Source organism: Rhinoderma darwinii, chromosome 4, assembly GCF_050947455.1.
Source record: "Rhinoderma darwinii isolate aRhiDar2 chromosome 4, aRhiDar2.hap1, whole genome shotgun sequence".
NCBI lineage: Eukaryota > Metazoa > Chordata > Amphibia > Anura > Rhinodermatidae > Rhinoderma > Rhinoderma darwinii.
The window spans coordinates 212,101,435-212,118,893 of record NC_134690.1 but is presented as its reverse complement, the minus strand read 5'-3'; the positions used below and the strand labels follow the sequence as shown (position 1 = coordinate 212,118,893).

Below are 17,459 nucleotides of genomic sequence, written 5' to 3'. Positions count from 1 at the left end.
GAATTTTTTTCTTTTAATGTTGAAGTTTATGGCCAACAGTTAATGAAAACCCCAAATTTTGTCTCTCAGAAAATTTGAATATTGAGTAAAAGTTCAAGATTTTAGACTCACGGTGTCACACTTTAATCAGCTAATCAACACAAAACACCTGCAAAGGTTTCCTGTAAAGACACCTGTAAAGCCTTTAAATGGTCCAACAGTCTGGTTCAGTAGCTACACAATCGTAGGGAAGACTGCTGACTTGACAGTTGTCCAGAAGACAGTCATTGACACCCCCCACAAGGAGGGTAAGCCACAAGAGGACTTGGCTATAGAAGCTGACTGTTCAGAGTGCTGTATCCAAGCATATTAATGGAAAGTTGAGAGGAAGGAAAAAGTGTAGTAGAAAAAGGTGCTCAAGCAACAAGGATAACCGCAGCCTTGAAAGGATTGTCAAGAAAAGGCCATTCAAGAATCTTGGGGAGATTCTCAAGGAGTGGACTGCGGCTGGAGTAAGCGCTTCAAGTGCCACCACACACAGATGTATCCAGGACATGGGCTACAACTGTCTCGTTCCTTGAGACAATGGCAGAAGCGTCTTACCTGGGCTAAGGAGAAAAAGGACTGGTCTGTTGCTCAGTGGTTCAAAGTCAGAACACATTGAATTTTTAAAAAGAAGAAAGAGCCGCCCCCGACATGTTTCACCACCAAAGTGGCGTCCTTCAAGTGGACTGCAGCCGCGAATCATAGTTTCATATAGATAGTGCGGTCATCGGAGATGGTGGTTTGACTCTTCACTTAGATGGTACAGACTACAGAGTATTATTCGTATCATTATATGGAGACTTTCAGTTTACATTGCGCTTTTAATCTTCATTTGTATGCTTATGGTTATTCATAATAAAGTTATACGTCACAATATTAGTAAGCATTCAATAGGTATCTGGGAAACGAGGGCTAATCTTTTTGGCGATATTGATGTGTTTTTGTGCCCCCACGGCCTAATGCCCTAATAGAACCCCACACACAGTATAATGCCCCTACAGCTGCCCCCCACACAGTAGAATGCCAAATAGCTGCCCCACACACATTATAATTACTTCTAGCTGCCCCTATACAGTATAATGCCGCATAGATAGTCCCATATAGTATAATGCCCTCACAAATTCCCCCAAACAGTATAATGTCCCATAGTTGCCCCTGTACAGCATAATGCCCCCATACAGTATAATGCCCACACAGATGCCCCACATTGTATAATGCCCCATAGCTGCCTTATATAGTATAATGCCCCATAGCTGCCCCCATGCTGTATAATGCCCACTTAGCTGCCCCTAGTGCAGGTGCCCACGTAGATAGTGCCACAAACAGTGCCCATGTAGATAGTGCCACACACTATCCCTGAAGAGCTCAGGGAACATTCGCCTCGCCCACTACCTGTACACGGAATTGATGATGAGCCATGCCTTGGCTCAGCCGGAAGTGCAGGCTGGGCTGAGGCACAGAACGTCACAGGAAGTTAAAAATTCACAGACAGTGCGTTCACGTGACCACATTGCAGAAAATGAAAATGACTTGTAATGGGCAAATTAATGCATATTCAGAATTCTTTATGGCCAATCTCTTTAACTTTAAAGTTAGGATTTTATGTACGAGTCACTGCTTTCATTTGTTAATGCTATTAGAAGTAAAGTTCCCTGACCCCTCTAGAAAAGCCCCGTCTTCAAATACTTTTTAGAAATTGTAAAGCACAAAGCCACAGTGTGAAAATAATTTCTACTTACTATTTGGTAATATTGGATCTAATTGGAGAAACTCAAAACGTTTATCTTTGCACAACCACCTACGCACAGCAATTTTCAGAATTTCTCTAAGTGTTGGATTTGTGTGTTAACATACTTGATTCCATGGCAACTGCTACCTGCTCTGTAGACCGCAATAGACATTGCCATGCAGAATATTGCCTTATAAAAGGCTTTGGCTACTATAGCAGGCTGTGTAAAAGCCAGTTTGTACAATTTCTATGAATATAAGAGGCTTATATTGACAAATGAGAAGTATTGTGTAAAGTAAGCATTAAATAAAATAGAAACAGAACAACCATAGCCATTGACCTTCATGAATTGTTTTTTATCATTCTGATACCTGCAACAGTATGTATAATATTTAATAAGATCAGTAAATAATTCCGGTGGGAATTATGAATGCGTGGTATCCACAAGTTTCACTCTTCTCCTTACACAAATAAAAAGATTTCAACACGTCATGTTCATTCTGAATTTGCAAGTGAATGTTAGAAAATGAAAGCAGGAATTATTTCTCCTGAACTATTTTTTTTTTTATTATTGTTGTTCTTATTATTATACACCCACTGCCAATAATTGTTAAAGCGAAATTTACAAATTAAATATATATGCAAATTTTTGTCCACCTGAGTCACTTGTTTTCCACCAGAAATTAACATTGTAAGAGAGCATTGAAATCAAGCCCAAATTGGCACCCAACTTTGTTCAGGAATTGTTTGAACACTGTCCATACTTCGTTAGAACAACAGTGTTGTGTAGAGAATAGTTTGTATTCCTTTCTTCTTTTTTTTTTTTACCTAATTTTGACCTTTTCTGATTTGTAATAAAAGATATATTTCAGTTTGTATAAAAACTAGTAACTAAAGATAAAATTCCAAAGAGGAGCATTTTTAGACACCAAAAAGTGAATAGGTGTGTAAAGCTAGTGGTAATACATAAACTGGACAGTGCACTCTAGTTTACAGTAAATTTGACCTAGTTTCCACCTGCGTAGAAGAAGTTTTCATAGTGGTGCATATGCAAGTACGTACATTTAGGTTTCATAGGAAAATTTTGGTATAGACTTAAAGGGGTTGTTCAGTACTGGCTAACTGATGACCTGTCCACCGGATAGATCATCAGTATATCATTGGTGCGGGTCCGACACCCGGACCCCACACTAATCAGCCGCTCCGGTGGCCTGTGGGCATCGGATGCTATTGCCCACTTTGCAATGTTCGAAGCCGGAAGCAGTTGGCTCCGTACAAAGCATAGCGGCCGTGCTGCAAAACTGGAGCTCTGCTCCTATTCACTTGAATAGGAGAAGATCTGCAGCTCGGCCGCTATTCCGTGGCTGGAGCCAACTGCTTCCAGCATGTACGTCCAGTGCTTGGAGGCAGCTGGAGCTGCTTAACGGTAAAAGCTCCGGGTGTCGGACCCCCACAGATCGTGTACTGATGACCTATCTGGATAGGTCATCAGTTGTCCGCTGGTGGACAACCCCCTTTAAATCTAAATGGCTAAATAAACATAAAAGAAAAATTGGAAGACTAACTGGGAATTAAGAGTGTAAAAAAAAAAAAATCTATTAGTTTTTAAGGTATTTTTTAAAAAAATAAGATTTTTTTTTTGTTCTATTGACAGGTAATGGTTGTTAAACTGACATCTGGATGAGAAGGATTTCCCCAGGAAACATTTAAAGATCTTATTTGACAAGCACTACTGGTATAGTGTACTATTAAATGACTGCTTTTGGACTAGCTTCAGGTAAGGTAAGAGAGACTTCACTGTAATTTCAATGCTACAAATACCGTGGAATAAAAAATAAAATAAAAATGTATTTATAAACTTGTTTTTTCCGCAATCAAACAGATATATACTTTGTAGTGTTGTGTAGTCGTTTCTAATGAAATTCTGAGGACATAGACCGTTATACCATATACACTAGATGTGTATATGGTATACATGATGTGTACACTAGATTTTGTGATGGAGACTTTAGCTAGCCGGATATACAAAACTGATTCCTTCCAAAACTTGAATGCCAGTAGGAAAACAAAATTTTAAGGATGTGTTCACATCAGCGTTCGGTTTTCGTTGATTGGTTCCGTCAGAACTTTCTGTCGCAGGAACCCATCAACGGCAAACGGAAACCATAGCTGTGAACAGGCCCTAACCCACAACTGGCAAGCTAGTTTCATGACACGATTTCACCAGCGCTGCTTGTCTAAGAAGACATTCTTTCAGTGTAATTACAAATAGTGGTGAGGCAAAAACCCAGATTCCAATAAAGAATTTCTTTGAATGAGTACTTTTATACAAATTTTGCACCACAGTTGTTCTAGCTCTTTATAATGTTTTGTGATTATGGAGTGACACGGCACTTCTGACATGCAGAACTGACGTACAGCAGAAATGAAGCAATATGTAATGCAGTATAAAACATACTCTTGTGCCGTTACTCTTAAGTCTTTATTCATACAAAAGTGGTGAGATTCTCAATGCACCAACAGAACACCGCAGCATTAATGTTCCCATTATCAACTTTAGGGTATTTATTTATTTTTTTGGAAAGCTAATATGTCAATCTAAGATGTTGCCCTTGTTAGAGACAGAATGTTCTATGTCTGGGTCACGGGCTACTGTGAGAAATCGTCCAAAAAAACATTGCGCTGTGTGTCTAATAAACCTATAGAAGGGTTTCCAGCTTAGGGGTCTGCTGTTTTCATTAGGAGGACATTGTCCCCCAACACTACCTGCCCTCCTTCCTATTGAGTGATGCAGCCACCAGTATACAGGTTTATACAGCCATGGCAGTCATGAATTAATGAGAAAGTGAGGGAAGGCAAGAGGAGATGTGGAAGATGCTCTTCTTATGAATACAGCAGACTCCAAAGCTGGAGTCCACTGTACTCTATGGGAAAACGAAACAATATTATTTTCTGTGTCTTTTCGTCATAGTAGCCACTTGGCAGCACATTATAGAGACATATCTGCTTTATAGAAACGAATGTAGGATATATTACTAGAACTGTTTCTGTATTTTGATAGCTTATGCAAAATCCACAAGTCACAAACGGTTTTCATTTGCCATTTTCCCCATAGGAGCCAATGCGGAAAAATGGCACAATAATCGCATTACCTAGAGCTCTGTGTATTAAGGGGAAAAACGACTCAAGAAGGGACATGCGCTTCTTTTTTACGGGGCTTTATTTACGCGCCGCTTTTACAAACTGCGCGTAAAAAAACTCCCGTTGGAACGAAACACCGTTTTTCCCATTGAAATCAATGGGCAGATGTTTGGAGGCATGAAAATAGGCCGTGTGAATATACACTAAGAGTTGTGAACAGCATCGCAAATGAGTACTTACAGAAGTTCAAAAAGACACCAGTTGGCATGGGGTTCTAACAGGGCTGTATTGGGGCACTTTTCTGTGGGGCAAGGATAACAAAGCAATTTATTATTATGATTATTATTATTTTATTTTCCATACTTTTCTTGCCATGTCATTTTGTATTTAGTATCCCATTTACATAAGAAAAGATTACTTGCTTTTATTACAGTACTCTTAGAAATATGTGATGTATTAACGTTTTACTTTAGCTAAGCAAGTTAACTTATTAATTTTAAAATGTTCATGAGGAACAGCCTTGAAGGAACACTAAACATAGAAAATACACACAAAAAAATATCCCAGCAATTTCTCCCTATATGTCCTCTTTTCCTTTTTGATCCTATTTTTTCATATTACAATTAATAATGAGAAATATATAAATAAATCTGTTCCAAGAGATCAGCCATCTTCTGTTTTACTTTTTTTAAAATTTAGTTTCTAGGTTTAGTGTACATGTTAATTAACCCCTTAGTGACCAGCCTATTTTAGGCCCTAATGACCAAGCTATTTATTTATTTTTTTTGTTTTTCTATAGTCGCATTCAAAGAGCTCTAACTTTTTTATTTTTCCATCGACATAGCTGTATGAGGACTTGTTTTTTGCGGGATTAGTTGTACTTTTTAATGGCACCATTTTTGGGTACATATAATATTTTGATTAACTTTTTTTTGCGGGAATCGAAAAAATCCCTGAAATTCCGCCATAGTTGTATGCTTTTTAAATTGACGTCGTTCACTGTGCGGCGTAAATAACACATTACATTTATTCTATGGATTACGACGATACCACATATGTATAGTTTTTTTTTATGACTTTTGCACAATAAAAACACTTTTGAACTAAAATTATTTGTTTTTGCATAGTCTCTTTCCAAGAGCCGTAAAAAAAAAATATTTTTCCGTCAATGTAGTAATTTTTTGGTCTTGTTTTTTGCGGGACGAGACATAGTTTTGATTGGTACTGTTTGGGGTACATGGGACTTATTGATTAACTTTTATTATGACTTTTTTGTGGGGCAATGGAAAAAAATAGCAATAGTGTTCACCTTGAGGTTTAACTTGCATGTTAACTTTATTGTTTGGGTCATTACGGTTATGGCGATACCATATATGTGTACTTTTATTTATTTTTTGACGCTTTTACTAAATTAAAACCACTTTTTACGGAAAAAAAAAATGGCTTTGTTTTTTACTGTAATTTTTATTTCACATTACTCACTTATTTTTTTAGTCCCACTAGGGGACTTTACTTTGCGATCTTTAGATCGCTGCTATAATGCTTTGGTATACCTAGTATACCAAAGCATTATTGCCGGTAAGTGTAAATCTGGCAGGCAATCTATTGGGCATGTCCTAATTTGCATATGCCTAGGGCAGACCTGGGGGCTTTTATCAGGCCCCTGGCTGCCATGGAACCCTATCGGAGGCCCGCGATTGCATTTGCGGGCTGCCGATGGGTGAGAGAGGGAGCTCTCTCCCTCTGTAAACTATTTAAATGCCGCAATCGCCATTGACTGCAGCATTTAACGGGTTAACCCCCGCAATCTAAGTAAACTTAGATCGCGGTCGTTGGAGCAGGAGCCCTGCTGTCATTAGACAGCCAAGCCCCAACTCCAGCCTGCATGGGACACCCCTGCAGGGCTTAGACTGGGCCGCCATGAAAAGGCGACGGCCTAGCTGAAGTCCCCTTAGTGACCACCGTTAAAACGTGTATTGGTGGTCACTAAAGGATTAAAGGGAATAGGGCAGCATAAAGTAGACAAAGACCTTGATTCCAGTGATGTGTCCTCTTACACGGCCGACATGGTCCATGTAAACGAGCGCCGATCAACGAGACAGCTCGTTGATGGGCACTCATTTGCTCCTTTCACAGGGAGCTGTGTCTGGGGACGAGTGATTGTTACTACAATCGCTCGTCCTCATTATATCATGTCGGCAGCACATCTCCCTGTTTACACAGGGAGATGTGCTGCTGACACCCATAATATTTTTTGCAAATGAAACTATACAATTTGCTGAAGAACAAGCGTTTACTCATTCATTGGCTGACCGTTGCCCTGTTTACACAATGATCGGGAATGAGCGCTCACATGAACACTCATTTGCCCGATAATTGGTCCATGTAAAAGGGCCTCGTTTTTATAAAAACACAATTTATTTTTGACCGTGCAAGCTTATTCATGAACTGTGGCTACTCCCGCCACTGATTGACAATTTGGGAAAGGAACTGTCAATCAGCCACAGCTCATATATATCGTGGACCACAAAGTGATACTGTATGCGCACTCACCCATACACGCTAAAGGTGGCCATACACTTTTAGATAGCTGTCGGCTGACAGCTATTCCTCTTGACTGCCGAGCGTGCAGGAACAAGGGATCAGGCATGCTGCAATCTTCTCCGACATTTGTCGTCGGTGGAGAATTAGGACACCCTTTACACATTAGATAGTTGGTGGGTCCGGCCAACTGTCCCCTATTGTGTATTGGCACCTTAAGATAAAGAAGCTTCTCATAAATCAATAGTATAAGCGAATATAAGAAACTTTGATGATCTTTTATTACATAAAAATGCCTTTTTCTCCACTTATAAGGCTCCTTTCCTAACCCTCTCTACATCCCACCTGAATGGTCACTCAGTGAATTTACTTCTAAATCCGTCTCGTACGGACTATCCGCTGACTGAAGGATCAGTTTGACAGCTGCCCATAGAGGTCTTTGGAGAGGTAAAGAGGGAAAAGGAGAGCGGGAGCAGAGTTATAGAGAAACACAGAGACACTGATAGTGTAATCTCACCCCAGGGCTGGATTCTCTGCTACACTGCTCATTACTGCTGTATTTTCCTCTCCATGTTTTTGCTCCTTTTGTGTGTGTGCTACAAAGAGACAGGAGATCAGGATGTTGTCTGTGTGTGTGCTTTGTATGGGAGTCATGATAGAAGTTAGGCTCCACCGACTAACTCAGGGAAAATTGAGAATTAGAGATACAGCCGGTATAGAGGAAAACTGCTTAAAATAAAAACACAGAATACAAGTCCTATATTGGCCAGAAAGTGTTATTCCTCAAGTGCACACACATGACCGCTTATTCAGAAAAGTCATCTGAAATGACATGTACGCTTTAAATTAAAAATCTTTTCGTGTACGGCCAGCTTTAGATACTGCACACTGCCTGTGTTGTATTGGCTATATCTGCTAGCACACGTTTTCTTTTTATTCAATTATGGTTAAGATAACCTATTACTATTGTATTACTAATCTATTACTTGAAGAGGGAAGGAATATCTGAAAATAGCATACAGGCACAGCAGGTTATATCATGGTGGGCATACGCTTCACCTGGCAGCGGGCTAAATTTAGGAATGGCCACATTAGTACTGCTCTAAATGATCTGCTGCAGATTGATGGGTTTTAAAGTCTAGGATTCCCCTCTGCCGCTGGTGGCTCAGTGGTTAGTGACTCAAGATATTGAACTTACTGCTGTGACTCATGCGACAGCAATGTGTATGCTGTGGCATGAAACTCAAACTGCATTCTTTTCCCTACCATAGCCTCCCATTAAATGCACACAGGCACAGGGGGAGGGGGGTAGATTTCCGCATGAGGGCTGTGAGTTTTGTTTAGTTAATTATTTGCAATTGCTTTTATTATGATCAGTTTCAGTTGCTTTTGGGCATAGATGAAAACCCTCTGTGTCTGCTGCAGTTTAATTACTCTGTAAATGCCTTTAGTTGCTCAGAATTTAACATTATTTTACTGGCTTGACACATCTGGTGCCTTGTTGAAGAACACTGGCAATATGGCACAGAAGGAGCAAGTGTCGGTATATCTCAAAGTAAACTAGGAAAATTAAGTTGTTTGAAATTTTATAAGGAGCAACTGAAAAAAAAAGATCTGTAGTGGCATGTAAATTTATTTGCCAATGCAACATTTCTCAAACAGTCCTTTCACTGATTATGATGTCAACAACTTGTCCCATTTGTGCCCTGCATCGCTCATAATTCTTATGGGCAGGGAGTGAAGCGATCAGTGAATGATTGCTTTCCTCTTCCCCCTATTGTCAAATTAATCGCAGGAAGACCGCATAAAGAGGGAGGCGTTTTGCAATTATAAATTCCTTTTTAAAGAGAACCTTTCACCTGCCCATACATGTGCAGCAAGTAATAGGCAGGGCTTCACAAACACTCTCACTTTACACTTTTTTTTCCTATCTTCCGTTATTTACGTATCGGTGCCGTTCTATTTGGTGCCCGATACGTAAATAAGCCCCTGAACTGTCAATGGGGCGTTTCTATCTAAGGAAATGGCAAGGGGGCGTGATGTCTTCGCTCTGACACTGTGCAATCCGCTACAAACCGAATATCAGGGCGGCTTGCGCGGTGTTCCCTCCCGCGAGAACACACACAGACTGAGCGAGCGCTCTCTGCAGAACCGCCAGTCCGTGTGTTCTCGCGGGAGGGAACACAGCGCAAGCCACCCTGACACTGTCCGTAGCTGATTATTTACATTTCGGGTGCCAAATAGAACGGCACCGATACGTAAATAACGGAAGAAGATAGGAAAAAAGTGTAAAGTGAGAGTGTTTGAGCAGCCCTGCCTGTTACTTGCTGCACATGTATCGGCAGGTTAAAGGTCCTCTTTACATGAGTTGTCTCAGAAATCCAACCTCTTTTTAAAATGAAGCTGGAGCGTGATGAGCGGATTGCCATGTGTTCTGTGGCAGAAAGCAGCTGAAACTCCCATTTCTTCTGTGGATTGACGAGGGGATCCGCACGCAGATTAGCCCCGTTGTATTATAAATATTCTAATCCACCACTTTTCAGCGCGGAATCTGCGGCAATAATGAACATTCGCAGTTGTTTTTCTGAGCGTGCGAATTGGTTATAAAATACCTCATTAAAATGCACTACCGTTGAAATGTTAGCGGATTCTGTCAGGAATTGGGCGCAGAATCAGTGCCTAAATCCTGACCGAATCCTGAACGTGTGAACATGGCCTAAAAGCGTTTACAGATGTACGGCCCGCCCTGTCTGTGTGCATGTAAAGCGTCTACACCACTAAAGCCAGAAACAATATCTCTTAGGCTGCTGTTTCCCCAGAACTTCTATTTGCTTCTTTGTTGAAATTCTATCCGTGTTTAGCTATGAAGCTGATGTAATTTATGGTGAATGTGCTTTTTCCACTTTCCAGGGGAGGGTTTGAGGTTTTTTTTTTTTCAATGTGAAACAAGTGTCAAGGGCGCCACGGCAACTCTTGCATGTGCCAAGAATGTGCCTATTTTTAAACACTCGGGATCAAATATCAGCAATGCTGGTTACAAATCCTTATCTGTGTGTATGAGGAAGCCCTCCTCTGTGTAGTCTACAAATGGGAATGCCTCTACTTGCCTTGTTTACACTGTAGCTCTGCGCATTCTTCAGTAATTCTAGTAATGGAAGCCGGGGGGAAAGGGGGACGGGAGGACAGGATGCTATATGAGGTAAAGTTTGCTTTGAAACTTGGTGAATGAAAAGGAACTCTGTCTGGGAAAGTAGTTTAAAAGAAGGAAGGGAGGGAGAGAGTTACATCCACACAGGGAAATACTCTGTGCTTTACATCTATTTCCCTGCATAGAAACCAGATGGCCTGCTGGAACACCCGCTCTGAAAATCGAGAAGCCAAACATATGGCTGATGGTCGACAGAGGCATTTCAAAGCCAGAGCATTTCTTACTGCTTCACATTACAGACTGTTATGTCATTGCCAAGCTAAGTGCTTAATACCCACTGTGGTTACCAGGCATACACTTACACAAATGACTTCGCTCTTTGTTGGCAAAGAACAAGTTGACATCATCGGTTAGTTTTTCTAAATCGTCCCTTTTCTTTCCAGTGTTGCAGCGGGGGGAGGGTAGTTAATTAACCTATTGTATTTTATTTCCATAATGCCCAGGCTGTTAGTTTAGTATCTACAACAGGGCACTACTGATGTACGTGGCACTGAGAGATGTTGTTTTGGGAGATGTGGGCATCCCTAAGGCCTATGTTATCTACAGAACTGCTGAGCTCATTCATCTCTTTTTCACGGCCGTTTCCTTTTATTTTCAGCCAAATCTGTCAAGCCTGACAGGCGAGTAATTTGAGCCAGAGAAAGGGCAGAGCTCCAGGTCCTTTCCACAAAGCAATTCTTCTCCTCCCCTCCTGGGAAGGCTCTGAACTTGGCCTGCTTTATGCAGATGGATTTGTTGAGTCATGTGAGATCATTTACACAAAAATATATAGTGAGTGCACAGTAAGCGAGCGGCGACCACTAAATCCAGCAGACTGAAATGTTTAAGCGTGATTACTAAAACTAGCTGGTAAATTGTTTAACATATAAACCAAAACATCTACACGTTTTATACGTATAAAGACCACAAAGATGAATAAGCATAAAAACATTAGTAGACTAATACAGAATGTCCCGTTTTACCAGTCAGCAGCTAATAGATCCGCTTTATAGCTGATATACAAGATCTGACCGTCCTCAGCGGAGCTATCATAGTCTTTTATCTCATTCTACAGAACTGAACTATATTTTATTGTTTTAATAAAAATACGGGCTCGATTTTAGTTTAATCTCTTGATCCTGGAACCTATATGGAGAGATTTTGTGAATCCCCTCTGAGATCCATGTGCCTCATGCTTTGGTGGCTTGCTATGTGATTTTTGCTCTGCGGATCAGATGACCAGCCGTGTTTTCTTCTGCTGCTCTGAGGCTGACTTAAAGCATAATTAAACTTACATGAAAATTATCCTTTCAAGAACCAGACAGAAGAATGTGCTGCAGATTCTTTCTTGAATAAGGTAATGTCTATTTCACAGCGAGGTGGGGCCAATATAGTGAGCTAAGTCAACACATCTATAAAAGGAGAAGAGAGCAAGCAAGTATCTTTCTCTAACATGATCATGTGTACAATAAGCTCCTGGAGCTCGTATCTGCCTGTGTTGCAGCTTTTTTTGTCCCCTGACCGAGATAAAGCTTCTATTCTGTAGATGAATCTATATTCACATTGTCGGTTACATAGTATTATACCTTAAAGTCTCTTGACAGAAGATGAAATTTCCCACCACTTTTTTTTTTGTTCATGTAGCATAGCTTCTCCTTTTGAATGCCATTTTATAGCTATATATTTAGAGACAACATGAAAAGTAAAGTCAGAATTCCGTCGGTTGCTACTGGAACCTGTGTACAGACACAACCCCAACAATCTTATCAGAATGCCCACTACTGCCCTCTTCCTTGGCATTAGGGCTATTTTTCCCAGATTGCAAATGAGGACAGCAAGCTCTATGCAAACACTTAGAAGTGGACTAACATAAACCCGTTATGCCCGCAAAGCATGTGCCTTGGATTTATGCAAGTGATGTGGTTTATACTAATCACCAGACAACTTTACTACAACATGTACTTTATGGCATGCTATTATCCAATGAAAAGAGACTAAGCTGTGTTCGTTTCAACCTGGAGTTTACAGTTAAGTTAGCCCATGTTTAGGAATTATTTCCTTTCTTTTCTTGTACAGTAAACTTTTCAAGAGACTAGAGTCCTGTCTAAATCTGATGTCGATTTAAAAAGCATTTATACTTTAAATGTGTAAAATGACTATTAACCCCTTAGTGACCAGGCCATTTGTTAATAACCAAGGATTATTTTTTGTTTTTTCACTGTTGCATTCCAAGAGTCGTAATTTTTTTTTTTTATTCCGTCGACATAGCCGTATAAGGGTTTGTTTTTTGCGGCACGAGTTGAATTTTTCAATTGCATAATTTTTGGGTGCATATTATATATTGATTAACTTTTATTAACTTTATTTTAGGAAATAATTGAAAATAAAGGGCAATTCCAGCATTGTTTTTCACATTTCAAATTTCCTCCGTTCACTATGCAGCATAAATAACATATTCCCTTTATTCGATGGGTCGGCACGATTATGGGGATACCAAATATGTAGAGGTTTTATGTTTTCCTACATTTGCAGAACAAAAACCCTTTTAAAAAAAAAAAAATTAATTATTTTTGCATTGCTGCATTTCAAGAGCCGTAACTTTCTTTTTCTCCATCGATGTAGCCATATGTGGGCTTGTTTCTTGCGGGACAAGGTGTAGTTTTCATTGGTAGTATTTTGGGGTACATGAGACTTATTGATTAATTTTTATTTTATTTTTTATGGTGGGAATGGGAGAAAAATAGGAATTTTGCCATTGTTTTTTGCGTTTTTGGACGCTGTTCACCTGGCGGTTTAATGCGTTAACTTTACTGTTCGAGTCGTTACGATCACGGTGATACCATATATGTGTATGTGTTACCTTTTTTTTTTTTACACTTTTATTTAATAAAACTACTTTTTGGGGAAAAAAAGTGTTTTTTATTTGATTTTTTACTGTAAGCTTTTTTTTTTTTTTTCATAAACTTTATTTAACCGTTTTACTCTTTTTTTTTTTTGTCCCACCAGGGGACTTAACCACGCGATCTGCTGATCGCTTATATGATGCTTTGGTATACTTGGCAATAATGCTTTGGTATACTATCAGTGTAAAACTGACAGGCAATCTATTAGGCCATGCCTCTGGCATGGGCAAATAGGCGGATGCTGAAGGCAGACCTGGGGGCCTTTGTTAGGCCCCCGGCTGCCATGGAAACCCGACGGCGCCCACGATTTCTTTGCGGGGGCACCGATGGGGTGACAGAGGGAGCTCCCTCCCTCTGTCAAACACCTTAGAAGCCGCTGTCGCTTTTGACAGCAGCATCTGATGGGTTAAAATGCCGGAATCGGAGCGCGCTTCGATTCCGGCAGTTGTGGCAAGAGCCAGGCTGTGTATAACAGCCGTGCTCCTGCGGCTGATCGCGTGGGTACACAGTACCCACCTGATCAGATATATCCGTCGCTCGTCGTTAAGGGGTTAAAACCTTAATGACCAGGCTATTTTGCACGTTATTGACCAAGGATTATTTTTTGTTTTTTCACTGTTGCATTCTAAGAGTCGTAACTTTTTTTTTTTTTATTCTGTCGACAGCTGTATAAGGACTTTGTTTTTTGCGGGACGAGTTGTATATTTCAATTGCACCATTTTTGGGTGCATATAATGTATTGATTAACTTTTATTAACTTTATTTTAGGAAAGAATTTAAAATAAACAGCTATTCCAGCATTGTTTTTCACGTTCTAAATTTACGCCGTTCATTATGCGGCATGAATAACATGTTACCTTTATTCTACGGGTCGGCACGATTACGGGGATACCAAATATGTAAAGGTTTTATGTTTTCATACGTTTGTAAAATAAAAACCCTTTAAAAAAAAAAAATTACTTGTTTTTGCATCGCCACGTTCCAAGAGCCGTAGCTTTTTTTTATTTTTTCGTCAATGTAGCCATATGTGGGCTTGTTTTTTTCGGGGCAAGGTGTAGTTTTCATTGGTAGTATTTTGGGGTACATGGGACTTATTAATTAACTTTAATTTTATTTTTTATGGTGGGACTGGAAGAAAAACAGGAATCTTGCCATTGTTTTTTGCATTTTTTTTTGTACGCCGTTCACCCGGCAGTTTAATGTGTTAACTTTATTGTTTGAGTTGTTACGATTGCAGCGATGCCATATATTTGTATGTGTTATTTTTTTTACACTTTAAATAAAGCCACTTTTTTTTTTTTTTACTGTAATCTTTTTAAAAAAAAAATCATAAACTTTACTTAGCGGTTTTACATTTTTCGTTTTTTTGGCCCACTAGGGGACTTCACCATGCGATCTGCTGATCGCTTATATAATGCTTTGGTATACTTCGTATACCAAAGCATTATTGCCTGTCAGTATAAAACTGACAGGCATTCTATTAGGCCATGCCTCGGGCTATGCAAACGGCAGCCCACGATTTCTTTGCGGGGGAGCCGATAGGATGACAGAGGGAGCTCCCTCCCTCTGTAAAACCCATTAGATGCCGCTGTCGCTATTGACAGCGGCATCTAATGGGTTAAACTGACGGAATCGGAGCGTGTTTCAATTCCGGCAGGTGGGGCAGGAGCCAGGCTGTGTATAACAGCCGTGCTCCTGCCGCTGATTGCGTGGGTACACCGGCAGTACCCACCCGATCAGAGCGACGGATATATCCGTCGCTATGCGGGAACTAACAACTGCTTGCAACGGATGTATCCGTTGCTCGTCATGAAGGAGTTAAATATAATCCCATTTGTTGTTCTCCTCCCTAAAGTTTTTACAAATAACGTTCAGTTATTTGTATTACTATTCTCTCTAAGTATTACAAAAGGGACAACAGAAAATGGTAGTAGCCATGACAAAAGTCGCCAGAAATGTAGTCATATGTTCTTTTTAATTCTTTTAGCAAACCTCATGATGCCATGATAGGATACCGAAGACTAACACTTCTACATTGAACCAAATAAGGTTTTTTATGTAGCCATTGAAGATATCAGTTTACACAGCTTCAAAATCCATGGGGGGGGGGGGGGGGGGATTCTTTTTCTTTCTTTATAGACCGTTTTGATAAATGAGGCCCATTAGTTTTTTACATTTAGCGATTACAATCTGTCTTTTTCACACAGGTGCACAGCTTGTAACAGTGTCCTTCTAACAAGCAAGCAGAGCATTATTAGGATATTTCCATATTAATCATTTTTCTTTTCTTTACTTCAACTAAAAAGTTAGAGGTAGTGGACACAGTTTTTCTGCACTTTCTCCTATGTGTCTTAACGTGGCGGCATCCCATTCAGTACTTTGACTGTATCTACACAAATGGCTGCTGGTACGTGGAAAAAAATCGAGGTTTCCACAAGTGATCTTAGCTAATGGAGAAAGCGTTTTAACTAGTTTGATCTTCTTTCTTATATCTGGAAAATACACAGCCGGAGCATGCACTATGCAGTTTCCCTTTTACCTGTAGTTGCAATTATAACAGAATTACTAGGATACATGCACCCTTTAATGAGGGACGTAGTGGTGGCTCAGGAAAATACGAAATATCATTGTCCTAATTCTTTGTTTTTTTTTTAACACACATTAAATACATGTTTCAATGCAGAGTTCTATGTATGAATAAAACATATGTAGCAGCAGGAGCGTGCATTAGATGAGAGAGAAAGGTGGGGTTAGAGTGGAGTCTAAGCTTTGCACGCCGGGAATAGTTTTTCAAGTAGCACAAGCTACAGAGCCACCTTCTGGCCTGCCAAATACGAACATCGTGGAGAGGTGCTGAAATCTGTCAAGGTAGGGGGTTGGCTAATTTTAAAAGGAAACTTGGTAGGAGAACTTTCCCAACGACACATTTGTTTTTTTGTCGTCTTTTAAAATAATTGTAATAGATCATAAAACCCCTGTATTGTAAATATAATTTGGTAATTATTCCCTTGTCTGTACAATTTGCAATTTTTCCACCCTAGCCATATTCCATGAACAGATTGGCCAAACATAGGGAAACCAGTGTTCTGAAATAATAAAACTCTACTCCTGTACAGTGCACAAATAACAGTGCCAAAATGAGGCGCAGAGAGAAGATAGAGCCGTTTCCTGTTGAAAACCAATTGGACCAATGTGATTTTCCATTTTTTAATCTATCCTGCAGGCAATGCCTCAACTTTTTGTCTGTATTAGTTATCCTAAACAAGGACCAGACTTTGCAAATAGCCATGTTAGAAAGGTCCACATATCTGAGATATATTTAGCTCAAATAATTGTGCAAAACCATATCCAAAATCTGCAATGTGACTGTACGCTCAGCTGCTCTCACTCACAGCTAGGCCAGGGTGCTTGCTCATTCTGATACCAAGGTTAAGGTGATCAATTTCCCACAGACATCAACCTAGAGCCCGATACCGGCTCCCTCTTCTAGAGATCCAGGGCTAGGTACCACTTACATGTCTAGACACCCAAGGCCAGGTGCCCCGTCACCTATCCAGACACCCAGTGCCAGGTGCCCGCTCAATCATCCGGACACTCAGTGCCTGACACCCACTTACTTGTCCAGCCACCAAGGCTCAAGAGCTTGCTCACTCATCCAGAGACCCAGCAAAAGGTAATTGCAACCTGGATGACTCTCCTGCCCATGCACTCGCCCATCCACCCACATATGTATGTATTTCGTTTCGTGCACAATTCTCTGGGTCCCTGTGTAATATGATCCCCTACTGCATCAAAACTGAAGAGAGCCGTCTGCTACAGCTCTCTATCCCCAACATGTCTGCAGCATCACAACTGTCCACCTTTTACCATCATTCTGTGCTGATAGAAAAAAAAATTAGCTCCAATGGAAATAAAGATATATTTAGAAATCTGA

At 40.2% G+C, this 17,459-nt stretch overlaps 1 protein-coding gene across 2 annotated transcripts in view; it reads left to right on the top strand.

The window, feature by feature from the left end:
* The window catches only part of BACH2 (BACH transcriptional regulator 2), a 304,803-nt gene that overhangs the window by 68,389 nt on the left and 218,955 nt on the right, over positions 1 to 17,459 (top strand). Inside the window, exon 2 of one of the 2 annotated variants that reach the window (XM_075862164.1) lies at positions 3,408 to 3,530. The gene's annotated coding sequence lies outside the window, so the exon portion shown is untranslated. Of the gene's footprint in view, positions 1 to 3,407; positions 3,536 to 17,459 lie in introns of both variants that reach the window. The other variant, XM_075862163.1, reaches the window with a different exon arrangement.